The sequence below is a fragment of the Cydia fagiglandana genome, chromosome Z (genome assembly GCF_963556715.1).
Source record: "Cydia fagiglandana chromosome Z, ilCydFagi1.1, whole genome shotgun sequence".
Taxonomy (NCBI): Eukaryota; Metazoa; Arthropoda; class Insecta; order Lepidoptera; family Tortricidae; genus Cydia; species Cydia fagiglandana.
In genome coordinates this window covers 11396096-11412083 of record NC_085959.1, presented here as the reverse complement: position 1 = coordinate 11412083, position 15988 = coordinate 11396096, and positions in this window count along the sequence as shown.

Below are 15988 nucleotides of genomic sequence, written 5' to 3'. Positions count from 1 at the left end.
TTTAGCCAAGTTCGAATGGGACTCACGCACCGAGGCGTTCCTCTGACAAACCACTTTTTTATAACGTTTTCTTGCGACCGACTCTCCCTTGACTGTTTTATATAAATTAATTATTGTATGTTCCGTTATAATCACAACATATTAGATGTTTATGTTTCTGATTTCGGTACGAACATATAATAACAGAGAGTTTTCAAGGTCGGACCGACAGACGGTGTAAGCTTACGTCCCTTTATGATTAGGCTCCGGTTAGAATGAGGACCAAAAATACATTAAAATTAAAAAAAAAACCTCTACATTGTGATATTAGGTATCCTACACTAAAATAAATGTTTGCATATGGTAACAAAATATTTTGTTGCTACTTAGCAAAAAAAAATTAATACACATAATTAATTACTCTTACTTCGTGGTTACCTAGTTAATTAGTTAATAGATCTCCTGTCCCCTCGGAAAGAATTGAGTTGTCAATAAATGTAAATTGCGGGCCTCAGCCGGCAATCTAATTGAATCAAATGGATTTCCAATTCAATCTGTCAGGGCTTATCACAACTTATTAGTTATAATACTGGAAACAGTTTTATCAGTCAATAAGATAAATTAATTTCGGGTCTAATGACGAAGAGTGGCCGATAGTGTGAATTGAGTTGGGCCAATGATCAATATTAATAAATATTCTTTCTCGCGTAGTCTCCGGTAATTACTTATCATTTTTAGGGTTCCGTACCCAAAGGGTAAAACGGGACCCTATTACTAAGACTTCGCTGTCCGTCCGTCCGGCCGTCCGTACGTCCGTCCGTCCGTACGTCCGTCCGTCCGTCCGTCCGTCCGTCCGTCTGTCACCAGGCTGTATCTCACGAACCGTGATAGCTAGACAGTTGAAATTTTCACAGATGATGTATTTCTGTTGCCGCTATAACAACAAATACTAAAAACAGAATAAAATAAAGATTTAAATGGGGCTCCCATACAACAAACGTGATTTTTGACCAAAGTTAAGCAACGTCGGGAGTGGTCAGTACTTGGATGGGTGACCGTTTTTTTTTGTTTTTTTTTGCATTATGGTACGGAACCCTTCGTGCGCGAGTCCGACTCACACTTGGTTTTTTTGTGAAATATGTATTTAGTTTAAAGTTAGCAACCTGGCCGAGTCTTATGAAAAAATATTGAAGCTATTTATGACTATAATGTATTTAGCAAATTGAGATTGACAAGATTCTTTCTCGGGTAATGAATACATTTTGTTAATAATAAATTTGACACATTTTACCTATAAGCAATTTCTTGGGGAATAATAAAATTTAGCTTATTGTTTGGGAGTTTTTGAGCAATGTGACCCGTTATTATTGCATTAAATGTATTTTGTTGCAGAAAATGAAGCTATATTTAGGAAACTACCCGATTATCAATACATTTATGTAAATACATATAATATATAAGTAAAAATAGGTACCTACCTAAGGCACTGGTCCCACCGCGAGCTAGTAAGCTATGAGCTATCGGCTATAAACACGAACAAAAGATAAGCACTCCCGTGTAAATAAAAGAGACACGGCGATATTTATAGCTCACCACTGGGCGAGTAACTATAAATATCGCCGTGTCTCTTTTATTTACACGGGAGTGCTTATCTTTTGTTCGTGTTTATAGCCGATAGCTCATAGCTTACTAGCTCGCGGTGGGACTAGTGCCTAACAATATGTAATCTTTCCTCGCCATTGCTGAACTGAAATCTGCGCGTAAAATGAAAGAGTCAAGACAATCAATTCTATAAAACGGCCTAAAACATACGTCTGTCTGCAGGCATTCACACAATACGAATAAAGTTACAAAGAAAACGCATAACTTCGCATAACATAAACTTACGTCTTCGGTTCACATTATTTAGGCTTGTTAGATTATAGAAAAAAAATAACTTTCCACTTATATTTTACGACCCATCGAATGATGTACTCCTCCTAAATAAAAGTATTGCCATATTTGCTATGGTGTCATAATAAGCAGAATATATTGCCTAATAATTAAGTAACGAAAGTTAGTGTACTATGACGAAATATAATAGGTAGGAATACTCCTACGCCTTAGCGAATATGAGAAAAACCCACGGGAGTTTCAGCCCTTTCAATCTTTGACTCTCGGAATAGTGAGTATTGTATTGTTTGCACGGGAATTAGAAAGACAAATTACTTAGAACCTGATTTGTATTTGTGTTATTGGTCCGATTCCTAGATTAACAATTACGTAACTGGACTAGGTAATTTATATTTTTATGTTTTCATACAGAGAGCCGATTTTTGAATTTCGATCGCTCGATTTCGTCACTCGAAAATCGGTGGAAAACGGTGAAATGCAAATTTTTGAAATACGAGCGACAGAAATTTTGAATCGAGTGGTATTGACCACTCGTTTTTAATTCTATTAGTAGAATTTAAATGCCGGGTACTGGAGATATTATTGAACAAAATACACGAAATCGTGCGGTCGAAATTCAAATATCGGCCCCCAGTCGTTTTCAATTCTATTAGTAGAATTTAAATACCGGGTACTGGAGACATTAATGAACGAAATAAACGAATTCAAGCGGTCGAAATTCAAAAATCGGCCCCCAGGAACGATCTGGTCCACTTTATTCCTGACTCCAAAACCGAAATAACTTTTGGGATCGAAGTGCCCGTTGTGTTAACATGATCTTCAAGTACTAGGTAGATACTTTTGATTTCGAAGGTACATCACGTATATACTCGTGGACCTTTTAGCCCCACCCACCCTAGTAAATTGAATCCGTTGAGATAACATCTTTGTAGACATTGGGCGCGATGATACGTTCCGTTCGTAAGTCAGCGTAATGAAGTAATTTTCTTAGCTCCGTGTCTTGACGGCTACAGTTTTTCAATTGCCACGTAGCATTGTGATAAAGTGGGCGAGTCTTGGAGAGCCACGATTAGTTTTAACTGTACTATTCATCTAAGCAAAATTAACTGCTTTATTTGCTAATAAACTTAATTTGCTGCAAAATTTGCTGAACGGGCCTGAGAGCTCCCGTAAGGTCCAGTTTTACCCCACTATTAAAGGATTGAGCTTCTGTTCTGGTGGCCTAGCCAAAATGACAATGAAGTCGTTGATAATAAAACCACAAACCACAAACAGCCGTCTCGCACACGCTCAATAAGTGAGAAGAACCTGAACGCACGGCGCCTTAAGCTAACCAAAACAAAACATCACCTGCCTTAATACCTATTAAACATTAAGCTGTTCACAACTTAAACCTGACCTATAGTTAAATAATAAAATTATTCCTTGATAATTCAATTTTAATCAAATTATGACACAAACTGCACAAACATGTGTTAACCTTGGCAATATATGAAATACCCACAACATTGCAGACTCGTTATATCTGGGCCCCTATTCGACATGTACAACTGTCAGATTTCGCGTCCACTTCAATTCAACAGTTGAATGAATCGCACGTTCATCAAGTGCGGATAATATCCTTTGTTACAACTATTAATTCAACAAAAATCAACTTTGTTTTATTACTACTTTAAGGTTTATAATGGTTTGGTCTGGTTATCACCTAACTGTGGATTGCTAATGTCAAATTTTGACACAGGATTGTTCAGATTCAACGGAAGTTCAACACGATACGTCAAACGTCGAATAAGGCCCCTGAACCCCTGAACCTCAAATATATAGAGGTTTTTGATTGACCAGCGCTTTCCACATCATGCGACATCAAAGCGACAAGGGCGTGTGATTTGTTTTTCGCACAAGTTATTCAACCTTTGAGGCTACTGTATCCCCGAAATGTACGAGCAAAATTTTTATTGGGAATGGAACAAAGGATTTCCTGGAAATCTCATTTACTCTTTAGTTAGTAGCATTGGCTGCAGCGTCAAGGTGCTATGATAGATTTTCCTTCAGTGCCGAAGACTTTATGACTTCGTTCCCAGGCTGGACGACCCGATAGTCGGGATTGTGGTACTACCGCTTTATATGACTAAATTGTTGTGGCTTGGCGCGGTCGTCTTGTTTTGCTGGGTGGTAATGAATGTGTTAAGTCTGAATTCAGCATTATACGTATAGGTACTACGGCGTGGCAATCTAGTGCTCCAATGCGGTCGTGTAGCTACGTCGTAGCCGATAGCTTTAAGGGGCCCACTGATTAACAGTCCGCCGCACGGTATCGGCCTGTCAGTTAGAACAAAATTTTGACAGTTCCGAACAACTGACAGGCCGATACCGTCCGGCGGACTGTTAATCAGTGGGCCCCTTTAGTTTCCCGGTATGTAGCAAAAAACTCTTCGTATCAGGCAACACGATCGTCCTGGTGATTGGTGCGCATCTCACAGACCACTTTCAATGCATTTCGCATGCACCAATCAGCGGTGTTCAAGGTCGTTTCGAAACAAGATCAAATTATTAAATGAGAATCAGCCTAAATGTGACATGATCACATGATTAGGTTGGTGTGGTTGATTAAGTAGGACGTGATGAATGGGGTTGAACATTGTGTCGGCATACTGAGCTAAAGTCGGTAGCCCTCCAATTACTAGTTCGTTTCAAACATCCTCATTTCAAAGGTCTTGCTAAAATTCGATCCCAATTACTGGTGTGCCGAAAGCCCGATCAACGAGTGTCTCGATAAGTGTGAAAACGAAAAACGTCTTTTTATCATGTTGGGTCAACTGTAGGTTAGTAGTTAATGTAGGGACTTAGTTACATCGAAAATAACTTCGACTTTCTTCAATGTCTATATTTAGTATGGAACTCGCCAGTAAAGTTGTGAAGATTTTTACCAACCCGATCCTAAAAAACCGTACATCATTGTAAAGGATGACTCACGTTATACCGGGCCGTGTCCGGGCCGGAGCTTCCGCTGCATCGTTTTCTATGGAAAGCATCACGTGATCACCTGTCATGTCTTAGAAAATTCAGCCCGGGAAGCTCCGGCCCGGACACGGCCCGGTCTAACGTAAGTCATCCTTCACTGTACAGTCGCGGGTCGCCGCATACAATTACGCACTAAATGAGAAACGCATAAGAACAATTCGATTCTTGTTTATGTATTCATGATAGCATTATTCAAGCTTAACTAAGTACACCTAAATCTTAACCCAAAGATGATAACCGAATTATCAAACTAGTATTCAAACTTTCAGTTCCTATTATTAAAACTGCCAATCGTTCACGCTACGCCGGGTTCGCCACGATCTTGTTTTTGGATTCCTATTACCTATAATGTTATTTAGTAGGTATATGTTGAACTTTATGCCTTTGCTTTAATAAGATTTACAGATATACTTACATAGGAAATATTGATACACAAGGACAATCGCGTACGAACGGGTTTGCATAAAAGTATTTATTGAAAGATCTCTATGGAAAAGATATTTTAATAATTCTAGACCTAGAGTGCATCAAAAAAGAGAGCACCAGATATATTTAGATAATTGATTATAATATGTTAGAAACAAGTAAAACAAGAATCACTATTTTAATACGCTAGTTTATTAACGGCGTATTTTTTTATTATTTGTGCATAGGCAGATACTTAGTAAGTAGGTATTCGTTTTTGGAAATATCACGCCATTGATTGCGCGAGGCATGTCTAGACCGAATAATTGTGGGCGAAAATAATTCGGGTGTCACTTGAAAAGGTTTCACAGTGACACAATCCCATTGTTGGCCAATCGATAATAGTAGTTTATGTGACTGTTACATAATGAAAGATATTAAAATGCGAGTGTAGGGTTTACATTATAAGATTGTTTAAAGCCTAATTAAAATGTAGATAATGTGTGTAGATAAAGCAGTGTGTGTACAGTTGTATGTATGTATGTATAAATCTACACACATAATTATTATAAGCTCTCAACCACGTGCTAAGGAACCGCAAGGTACGACCGCCATTTGAGGCATTTGCTCACACACATAATGAAACTTTTATCTCGACTGATTCCAGAAATGAGGTTAAGTAAAAATCCTATATTTATCAGTAAAATCCTTAATTTAATCAGAAATTTGTATGTTGTGTATGTAACATATCAGTGACTATCTTATTCATATTCAGTAGTTTCTTTATAAATGCTTAATCTAATTAGGTATCTGCAGCAGCGGATGACGAACTTGGTCTCAAACGGAATACTCTTTATTAATGGCATTACGAAAAACGCCCTATCCATTTATCTGCGAGAGCGGAAAACTCCCAAATTTCTTTGTTGACTTTAGGAACTGTACTGAAAAAAGTAGAAATTTTATTGTGCTCCTGTGCGTAGTTAATGCCATTTAGGTAAATGCCCGACCGGCGGTCATTAAAGGATGACTCACGTTAGACCGGGCCGTGACCGGGCCGTGTACGGCGCTTACTTTTCTATGACATGACAGATGATCACGTGTTGCTATCCATAGAAAACGATGCGGCGGAAACTGCGGCCCGGACACGGAACGGTCTAACGTGAGTCATCCTTAACGAAGAGCCTAGAGGTGAACAATGAGTGTTTTTAGGGTTCCGTACCTCAAAAGGAAAAAACGGAACCCTTATAGGATCACTCGTGCGTCTGTCTGTCCGTCTGTCCGTCTGTCACAGCCAATTTGCTCCGAAACTACCGGACCAATTAAGTTGAAATTTGGTACACATATGTAAGTCTGTGACCCAAAGACGGATATGTAACGTCAACAAATGAATTTTAAACATAGGGGCTACTTTTGGGGGGTAAACGATAAAATTAAAAAACAAAGTTTTGAAAACTATATCGTGTTACATATCAAACAAAAGAGCTCATTTTGGGAATCTCAAATATATTTTTGTTATAAATTTAGGATAAAAATTTTAGAAGTTATTCAAGAAAATAGACCAAAAATGACCATTCCCCCCCCTCTATCTCCGAAACTACTGGGTCTAAAATTCTGAAAAAAATACACAAAATAGTCCTTTACCTAAAGATGACAGGAAAACCTATGAGAAATCTAGAGTCAAGCGTGAGTCGGATTTAAGAACATAAATGCGGTTAACGTTTTTTTAGGGACACAGCCGCAATGGTTTAAGTGAAACGTGATGTAGACAGCTATTGCGAAAGCCATAGGCCGATATCCGCATAAGGCCGAAGGCCCGAAGCGTCCCAAAGTGGCGTTCCTTTAGCTTCAAGCGTGAGTCGGACTGAAGACAAAAAATGCGACTAGGCTGTAACTGGCACATAAGCAGCAGAAGTTGCTAAGCGGGCGAGGTGTTCAAAATTACCTTGACATGCTCTTATTGTCTTAACTATAAAGTCGCGTCCAGATCATTTTAAACCACTCACCAGCTTAGCAACTTCTGTTGCTGACTGTACTGATTGATTAGGTTACTATTGTTACGTGTTTTAAAAAGCACTAGGTATACAGGGTGGCTAAAAAATAAACTAAGTGTATTCCCGTTGCCAACGTGCAACCCTGAAATCGCGAGGAAAAATTTTATTTGGCTGTTTCATACATTTAGGCTGGTCCGTTTTCTATGGGAGGATACTTCTTTTTTCGCGATTTTGGGGTTGGTCCCATACTAAAAGTCGCTCAGTATAATCCCAAAACCTCCCTGGCTACGGAAATACACTTTTATTTTTGGCCATCCTGTAGGTATTATCTCTCTTCGGCCTTCGCTTTTAAAACACTTTCGGAAGTTGTACTTAGGAAGCGCGACCCGTCGGACGCTCGAGTTTTCACTGTTTTCAGCTCTACGCATTTGGACACTTGTACTATTGTTCTGCATTTAATCTTCAGAGATGTAAAGATATAAGCCACCACGCCAGAAAACTTCATGTTACATCTGGTTTTTGATTGACCCATTCGGGTTTTTCAAGACGTTTCACGTACAAAAAATGTTGAAAATTATGTGATGTACGGAACCCTTGAAAGGCGAGTCCTACTCGCACTTGACCAGTTTTTTCTTTACTGGCGAGTGTTTTATCGTAGTTAAATGCCGGCAATGTAAACATTCAGCAATCAATTATATTACATGCATCTCTTTCATTTATACATGCCTACCTACATCGACATTTATGGGTCAAACAGATCACTGTGTTACGTTCTTTCCTGTAGACATACACAAAGTTAAGGGCTATAAAGGTTAATTTTCTTATTTAACCCTTACCCACGTAAAAAGGTCCTCCTTTTATTTACAGAACTATGATAAAATCATTACTTACATGCCCACAAGCTGTTAACTATTGCCCACAGGAGAGAAAACTAGCGTGTTCGCGCGAACTGTACATTTTTCTCTCCTGTGAGCAATAGTTAACAGCTTGTGGGCATGTAAGTAATGATTTTATCATAGTTCTGTAAATAAAAGGAGGACCTTTTTACGTGGGTAAGGGTTAAATAAGAAAATTAACCTTTATAGCCCTTAACTCCTGTGTATGTCTACAGGAAAGAACGTAACACAGTGATCTGTTTGACCCTTATAAAGGATTTTTTGTACGAGAATATGATAAATCTCATGTTAGCTGGTTTGTTAGTGCACGACACCTTGCACTTTGTGACTATGCGCTGAAACTGGGCACAGTTGATTCTTAGCTGGTTTTGAGCAGATGCAGACCGGGAGCCGTCGAGAGTCACGTCTCATTTAGTGGGGGGAGGGAAGGAAATTCGACGCTGCCGCGCTTCACTTGGAGCAATATTTCTCTAAAACTATACCTATTAGGGCATGTGATATATCAGTTTCGGATAAATTAAGGATGAAGAATCTATTTTTAGAACAAAAACAATGCACTTTCTAACAAAAAAAGCATAAAGTAGAAAAGACTAAAAAACGTATTTTAGATTTTTTCATAATTACCAATTTTTTTTAAAAAGTGTAGCAGGAATCTGCTAGTTTGTTGCAAATAACTCGTAACCCTACCGTTTACGATGGGCTACCGCACATAACAAAAAAATATATTTTTCGTAAATAATCTATTTCAGATTTGTCATAAAATAAGTGCTACTTCTTTTTCGCTAGGATCAATATTAAAAAAATAAATTAAAGAGAGAAAATAAATACAAAGTTTAGTCATTCGTAAATAACTCGTAAAGGATAGCCAATAGCAAAAAATATTTTATACATGAATAATTAGCATAAAATTTCCTGCAAAAAAGATTATTCAAACTTTTTCGCTAGGATCACACAAGGATCATACAAGCAAAATTTTAAACAGAAATGTACTTTCAGAGTTATTGGGGTAAAACTCGCGCGATCGTTAAATCTTCCGTGGCAAGTTTCGTTCGGTGTGCCATAAATATTTTTATCTCACTATACTAGACGCATTAAAACGCGGGCCTTTGGTACCTAAAATCTTTTATTCATATTTCATAATATTACGCAGAAATCATTTGGCATTTTATGACAAATGTAAAACCAATTTTATTAAGAATATACAGGGTACATATGACAAATTATATGATATGGAATGATAATATATAAATATGCTGTACCTAACAGCAGCTCTTTTGGCAGTTCCGATATATGGCTAATGGCTCGAAAACGCTACAACTACAACGAGCTAGATCGTAAAGCACTATAGCTTCTTTAATTAGGGCTAAATCAAATAGGATATTGTGCAGTAACCAACAAAACATCAGTACTAAGCAGTGTAGTCAAAAATATCTGAACATGCCTAATGACATCATGTAACAATTCATCTTTGGAGATTGTATTATTTACTTATAGTAAGTTGGACGGATGTTAGTTATATATTTGGATGTTTGGCCATTATGAATAAATAATACCTACTTCATATCATTTATTTACAAACAAGATATTTACAGTAGTATTACTAAAAGAAATCAATAAATTGATAATATCATGTTCATTTGTAACATTATCTATCTATATATGTATATAAATGCAAGTGTCCTGACTGACTGATTCATCAACGCAGAGCCGAAACTACAAAAGCCAGAAAGTTGAAATTTGCACACCAGATTGCATTTATAAAGTGTACAAGAGATAAGAAGCGATTTTGAGAAATTTAACCCCTAAGGGGGTTAAAAATGGGATGAAAGTTTGTATGGGGTTAAAGTTTTCTTTTAAGCTAGGAATTCTAAACTTCGTAAAAAGATATATTATTAAAATACAAGAAAACTAATTTCAGCGTTTTTGAAAATTCATCCCCTAAGGTGGTGAAAAAGGGGTTGAAAGTTTGTATGGATATCAAAAAAAATTTCAAGTGGTTGACTTGAATCTTTGTATTTAGGGATATTATTAGAAGACAGGAAAAGTAATTTCAGCGTTTTGTAAAATTCATCCCCTAACAGGGTTAAAAAGGGGTTGAAAATTTTAATCCATTACAAATGCTTTGTAACTTCGTAGAAAGGCATAATAGCCGATTACAAAAAAAAGTGATTGCAACGTTTTTGGAAATTCAACCCCTAAGGGGGTTAAAAAGGGGATGAAAGTACGTCTTCGGGTGCAAATTTTATTTTAAGTTAGGAACTTGAAACTTTGTAAAAAAGTATCAAATTCAAATACAAGAAAACTAATTTCAGCGTTTTAGAAAATTCATCCCCCAAGGTGGTGAAAAAGGGGTTGAAAGTTTGTATGGATATCGAAAAATTTTTCGAGCGCGGGACTTGAATCTTTGTATTTGGGGATATTATTAGAAGATAATAAAAGTAATTTCAGTGTTTTGTAAAATTCATCCCCTAACAGGGTTAAAAAGGGATGAAAGTTTGTATGGGGTTAAAGTTTTCTTTTGAGCTACGAATTTGAAACTTCGTTAAAAGATATATTATTAAAATACAAGAAAACTAATTTCAGCGTTTTTGAAAATTCAACCCCTAAGGTGGTGAAATAGGGGTTGAAAGTTTGTATGGATATCAAACATTTTTTCGAGTGTGGGACTTGAACCTTTGTATTTAGGGATATTATTAGAAGACAGGAAAAGTAATTTCAGCGTTTTGTAAAATTCATCCCCTAACAGGGTTAAAAAGGGGTTGAAATTTTGAATCCATTACAAATGGTTTTGAAACTTCTTAGAAAGGCATAATAGCCGATTAAAAAAAAAAGTATTTGCAACGTTTTTGGAATTTTTACCCTTAAGGGGGTTAAAAAGGGGATGGAAGTTCGTCTGCGGGTGCAAATTTTATTTTAAGCAAGGAACTTGAAACTTTGTAAAAACGTTTTAAATTAAAATACAAGCAAACTCATTTCAGCGTTTTTGAAAATTCATCCCCTAAGGTGGTGAGAAAGGGGTTGAAAGTTTGTATGGATATCAAACATTTTTTCGAGCGCGGGACTTTAATCTTTGTATTTGGGGATACTATTAGAAGACAATAAAAGTAGTTTCAGCGTTTTGTAAAATTCATCCCCTAACAGGGTTAAAACGGGTTTCAAAGTTTAAATCCATAACAAATGCTTTGAAAATTCTTAGAAAGGCATAATAGCCGATTACAAAAAAAAAGTAATTGCAACGTTCTTGGAAATTCAACCCCTAAGGGGGTTAAAAAGGGGATGAAAGTTCGTCTTCAGGTGCAAATTTTATTTGAAGCTAGGAACTTGAAACTTTTAAAATACAAGAAAACTAATTCAAGCATTTTTGAAAATCATCCCCCAAGGTGGTGAGAAAGGGGTTGAAAGTTTGTATGGAGATCAGATATTTTGTGAGTACGGAATGCGGAACTTGAATCTTTGTATAAGGGCATAGGTACCTATTATGAGAATACAAGAAAAGTAATTTCAGCAACCAACATCAAAAGCCACTTGACTTACAACTTCATACAACGTGCTAAAAAGTACTTAATTTCAACATTACTTGGATATTAAAATTATATGTACTAAAGATGTAAAATGTTGAAGATAAGATTCCACGCGGACGAAGTCGCGGGCAACAGCTAGTTTGTAATAAAGCTAACCATCCCAGAGGTCATGGTGATTTCATAAATCTAACAATAATACCTACCTTTAAATGAGCAATTTAGACTGGTCATATTTTTCATAAAAACGATTTCGACTGGCAAAGCATATTACTTTTTGGCAACCGGGTTTTTTAACCTAATTAGACCCCGCTGAATCCGAATTTGCCGGTTGCTTGATCGAATTCTTGACCGGAAGTGAGATATTTGACATTAAAGGTCCCTTTTTTTCGTTTTTAGTAAATAACTCTTAAACGGTGGCGCATAGCAAAAAATGTTCTAATTACATAAGTAATCTGCATAAAATTACCTACAAGAAACATTCAGTACAATTTTTCGCTAGGATCAATATTCACAGAGATTTCAACGCGGGAAATTTAATTATAATCACTTCTAAGGTTCCGTTTTTTAGGTTTTCGTAAATAACTCATAAACGGTGGCCAATATCAAAAAATGTTGTTAGACTTTAATAATCTACACAAAATGTTGAATGAAAAAGATTCAGTACATTTTTCGCAGGGATCAATATTTAAAAAGATAATAAAGAGGGAAAGTTAATTATAATAAATTCTAAGGTTCCTTGTTTTTATTTTTTCCTTAATAATTTGAAAAGTATGACTCATAGCAAAAAAAATCTTATACATAAATAATAAACGTAAAATTTCCTACAAGAAACATTCAAAACACTTTTCGCTAGGATCAATATTTAAAAAGACAAAGCAGCGGGTAAGTTCATTATAATCAATTTTAAAGTCCCTTTTTAGTTTTGTGTAAATAACTCGTAAACGGTGTCCCATAGCAAAATAGGTTTTTAATAACAAATTATCTACATAAAATTTCCTCCAAAAAACATCTAGAACACTTTTCTCTAGGATCAATATTTCAAGCGATATTAAAGGAAGAAATTTAATTACAATCAGTTCACAGGTCACTTTTTTTTAGAGTTTCGTAAATAACTTGTAAACGGTGGCCCGTTGCAGAACAATATTCTACATAAATACTAAACATAAAATTGTCCACAAAAAAGGTTCTGTACACTTTTTCGCTACGATCAATATTCAAAGAGGTATTAAAGGGGGTAAGTCAATTATAATCAATTTTCAGGTCCCTATTTTTAGGTTTTCGTCTATATAGGTAAAGAACTATTTTATTTTATTTTATTTTATAAATGTAGACCCAGTAGTTTAATACCTCTTTAAATATTGATCGTAGCGAAAAAGTGTAAAGAACCTTTTTTGTGGACAATTTTATGTTTAGTATTTATGTAGAATATTGTTTTGCAACGGGCCACCGTTTACGAGTTATTTACGAAAAACTAAAAAAAAGTGACCTGTGAACTGATTGTAATTAAATTTCTTCCTTTAATATCGCTTGAAATATTGACCCTAGAGAAAAGTGTTCTAGATATTTTTTGGAGGAAATTTTATGTAGATAATTTGTTATTATAAACCTATTTTGCTATGGGACACCGTTTACGAGTTATTTACACAAAACTAAAAAGGGACTTTAAAATTGATTATAATAAACTTACCCGCTGCTTTGTCTTTTTAAATATTGATCCTAGCGAAAAGTGTTTTAAATGTTTCTTGTAGGAAATTTTACGTTTATTATTTATGTATAAGACTTTTTTTGATATGCGTCATACTTTTCAAATTATTAACGAAAAAATAAAAACAAGGAACCTTAAAATTTATTATAATTAACTTTCCCTCTTTATTATCTTTTTAAATATTGATCCCTGCAAAAAGTGTGCTGAAACTTTTTTATTCAAAATTTTTGTAGATTATTAAAGTCTAACAACATTTTTTGATATTGGCCACCGTTTATGAGTTATTTACGAAAACCTAAAAAACGGGACCTTAGAAGTGATTATAGTTAAATTTCCCGCGTTGAAATCTCTTTGAATATTGATCCTAGCGAAAATTGTACTGAATCTTTCTTGTAGGCAATTTTATGTAGATTACTTATGTAATAGAACATTTTTTGCTATGCGCCACCGTTTAAGAGTTATTTACGAAAAACGAAAAAAAGGGACCTTTAATGTCAAATATCTCACTTCCGGTCAAGATTTCGATCGAGCAACCGGCAAATTCGGATTCAGCAGGGTCTAATTAGGTTAAAAAACCCGGTTGCCAAAAAGTAATATGATTTGCCAGTCGCATCAAGAAGGAGAGCGATTTTGAATCTTTTTGTCTAGTCTAATTCTTCGATAGGGCCGTTTCCGAGATCCCTGATCCCCGAAATCTTGGAAACGGCCCTAACGATTTCGATGAAATTTGCTAAATGGAGGCTTTCGAGGGCGATAAAAATCGATCTAGCTAGGTCTTGCCTGGGAAAACGCGCATTTTTCAGTTTTTATATATTTTCCGAGCAAAGCTTAGCTTAGTCTCCCTGATATTATCATGTTTATTTGCAACATTATTTCTAATCTTAAGATCCCAGAGATCATCGTGATGCCATAGGTAAATAATAAGCGTAGGTCTCTTAAATATTAACAAACCAATCCAAGCAACTCAATACACAGATATAACTATTCATGCGAATACACGTAAGTTGTCAGTAAGTGAATTACGATAAGACAAAAAGGTAAAGGTGGAACGAATGGAGATTGCTGTCCGGAGCTCTTAACAGAGTCTGCAGTAAGAAAGGACTCATGTGCGTCAAAACTCGTAGGGAAACGAGTCAGTTGAATGCAGCAGTCAGGCTTGCTCGGCAACGCGGTCTCTCGTTCTCGGGCTCTTAGTAAATTGATACGATGCTAAAGCCTCCAAGCCTATAGTTTATTTTAGCATTGGAAATAAGGTAAATCTTGATGTGTCTTTTTATTGAAAACACGTTTCAAAAATAAGTCACGGCAAATATGTAACAATTATGAATCTAATGCGATCATTTATATTCTTCTACCTGCTTACTAGAGTTATGAAATGAAGTCTAGTAAGCAGGTAACTCTAGTCAACAACATACACATCTAATCAACGAATACAAATCAAAAAGGCTCGTTGATAATCAACCTTAAAAACTGGACCACAGTTGTGTTTATAAGCATATATAGTAACAGCACCAGTCATGGGACATTTAAGAGGGAATTTGGAGTATTTGTGATATTTCCCTAATACATGTGAATGGTCTACCGCTTAGCGTATTGAAAGATGAAAATCCTACCCGTCTTTCATGTTTCAGGCGTGTTGTATCAAAGATACTGCAATGAGTTTCCACATACTTAACAAATTAAAACTATGCTATTTTTCTCCAGTCATGGACACCAAAGCTCCAGTAATGGGCCCCCCAGTAATGGACACTACTCTATCAGTATAAAATATTGAAATAGGTCATCAGATCTGGTCCATGTTATCATAATATTGCATTATCATCCGATTTGCATATTTAATTACGAATACAAAATTTCAACTCAATCTGAAAACGGGAAAGTGGCTCAAACTCGGCTACCAAGATTTGACCCACACTAAAAAACGATATTAATTTATCCGAAGTCAGAGCATACCTCCTGGTTGACATATTTCGTAACTACATTTTACTTCTGTATTGTTTAAACATGAAATGATGGCATGGCAAGTATCATTATGTAAATTTCCCATTATAGGAGGTATGCAGTTTTACAGCTCCTATAATGGGATTGGGCCAAATACCACTATTTTTTTACATCTGTGGACTCACAACATAGTATGTTGTATACCTTATCTCATGGTAAATGCAATTAACAAAACACATTTTAGTTTTCATCAAGTATTAATTAATTAAAATTTAATAAATTAACTCACCTCTCTTAGCGAAGTTGTTAAGAATTCGTAGTGGTATTTTTTTTCAGTGACACGACAACTTTTGGGTTGACGCCAATTTCTTAAAAAACAACCAAATTTAATAAAAATTCAAACTGAAACAGCTCTAGGACTCTTATTTATGATAATATACATGCAGTGTTTATAAACTACTTTTAGACACTTATTTTACAGGATTTGTGGTTTTTTGTCCCATTACTGGTTCCACGCCCATCATAGGGTACACTACTATATTAGTTACCTGATTTTACGATAACTCTACCTACTTATGTTTATGCTTAACTAGTAGGTGATCTTTCCACTCAAGCCCTTAGAGCTAAAAATAGCGT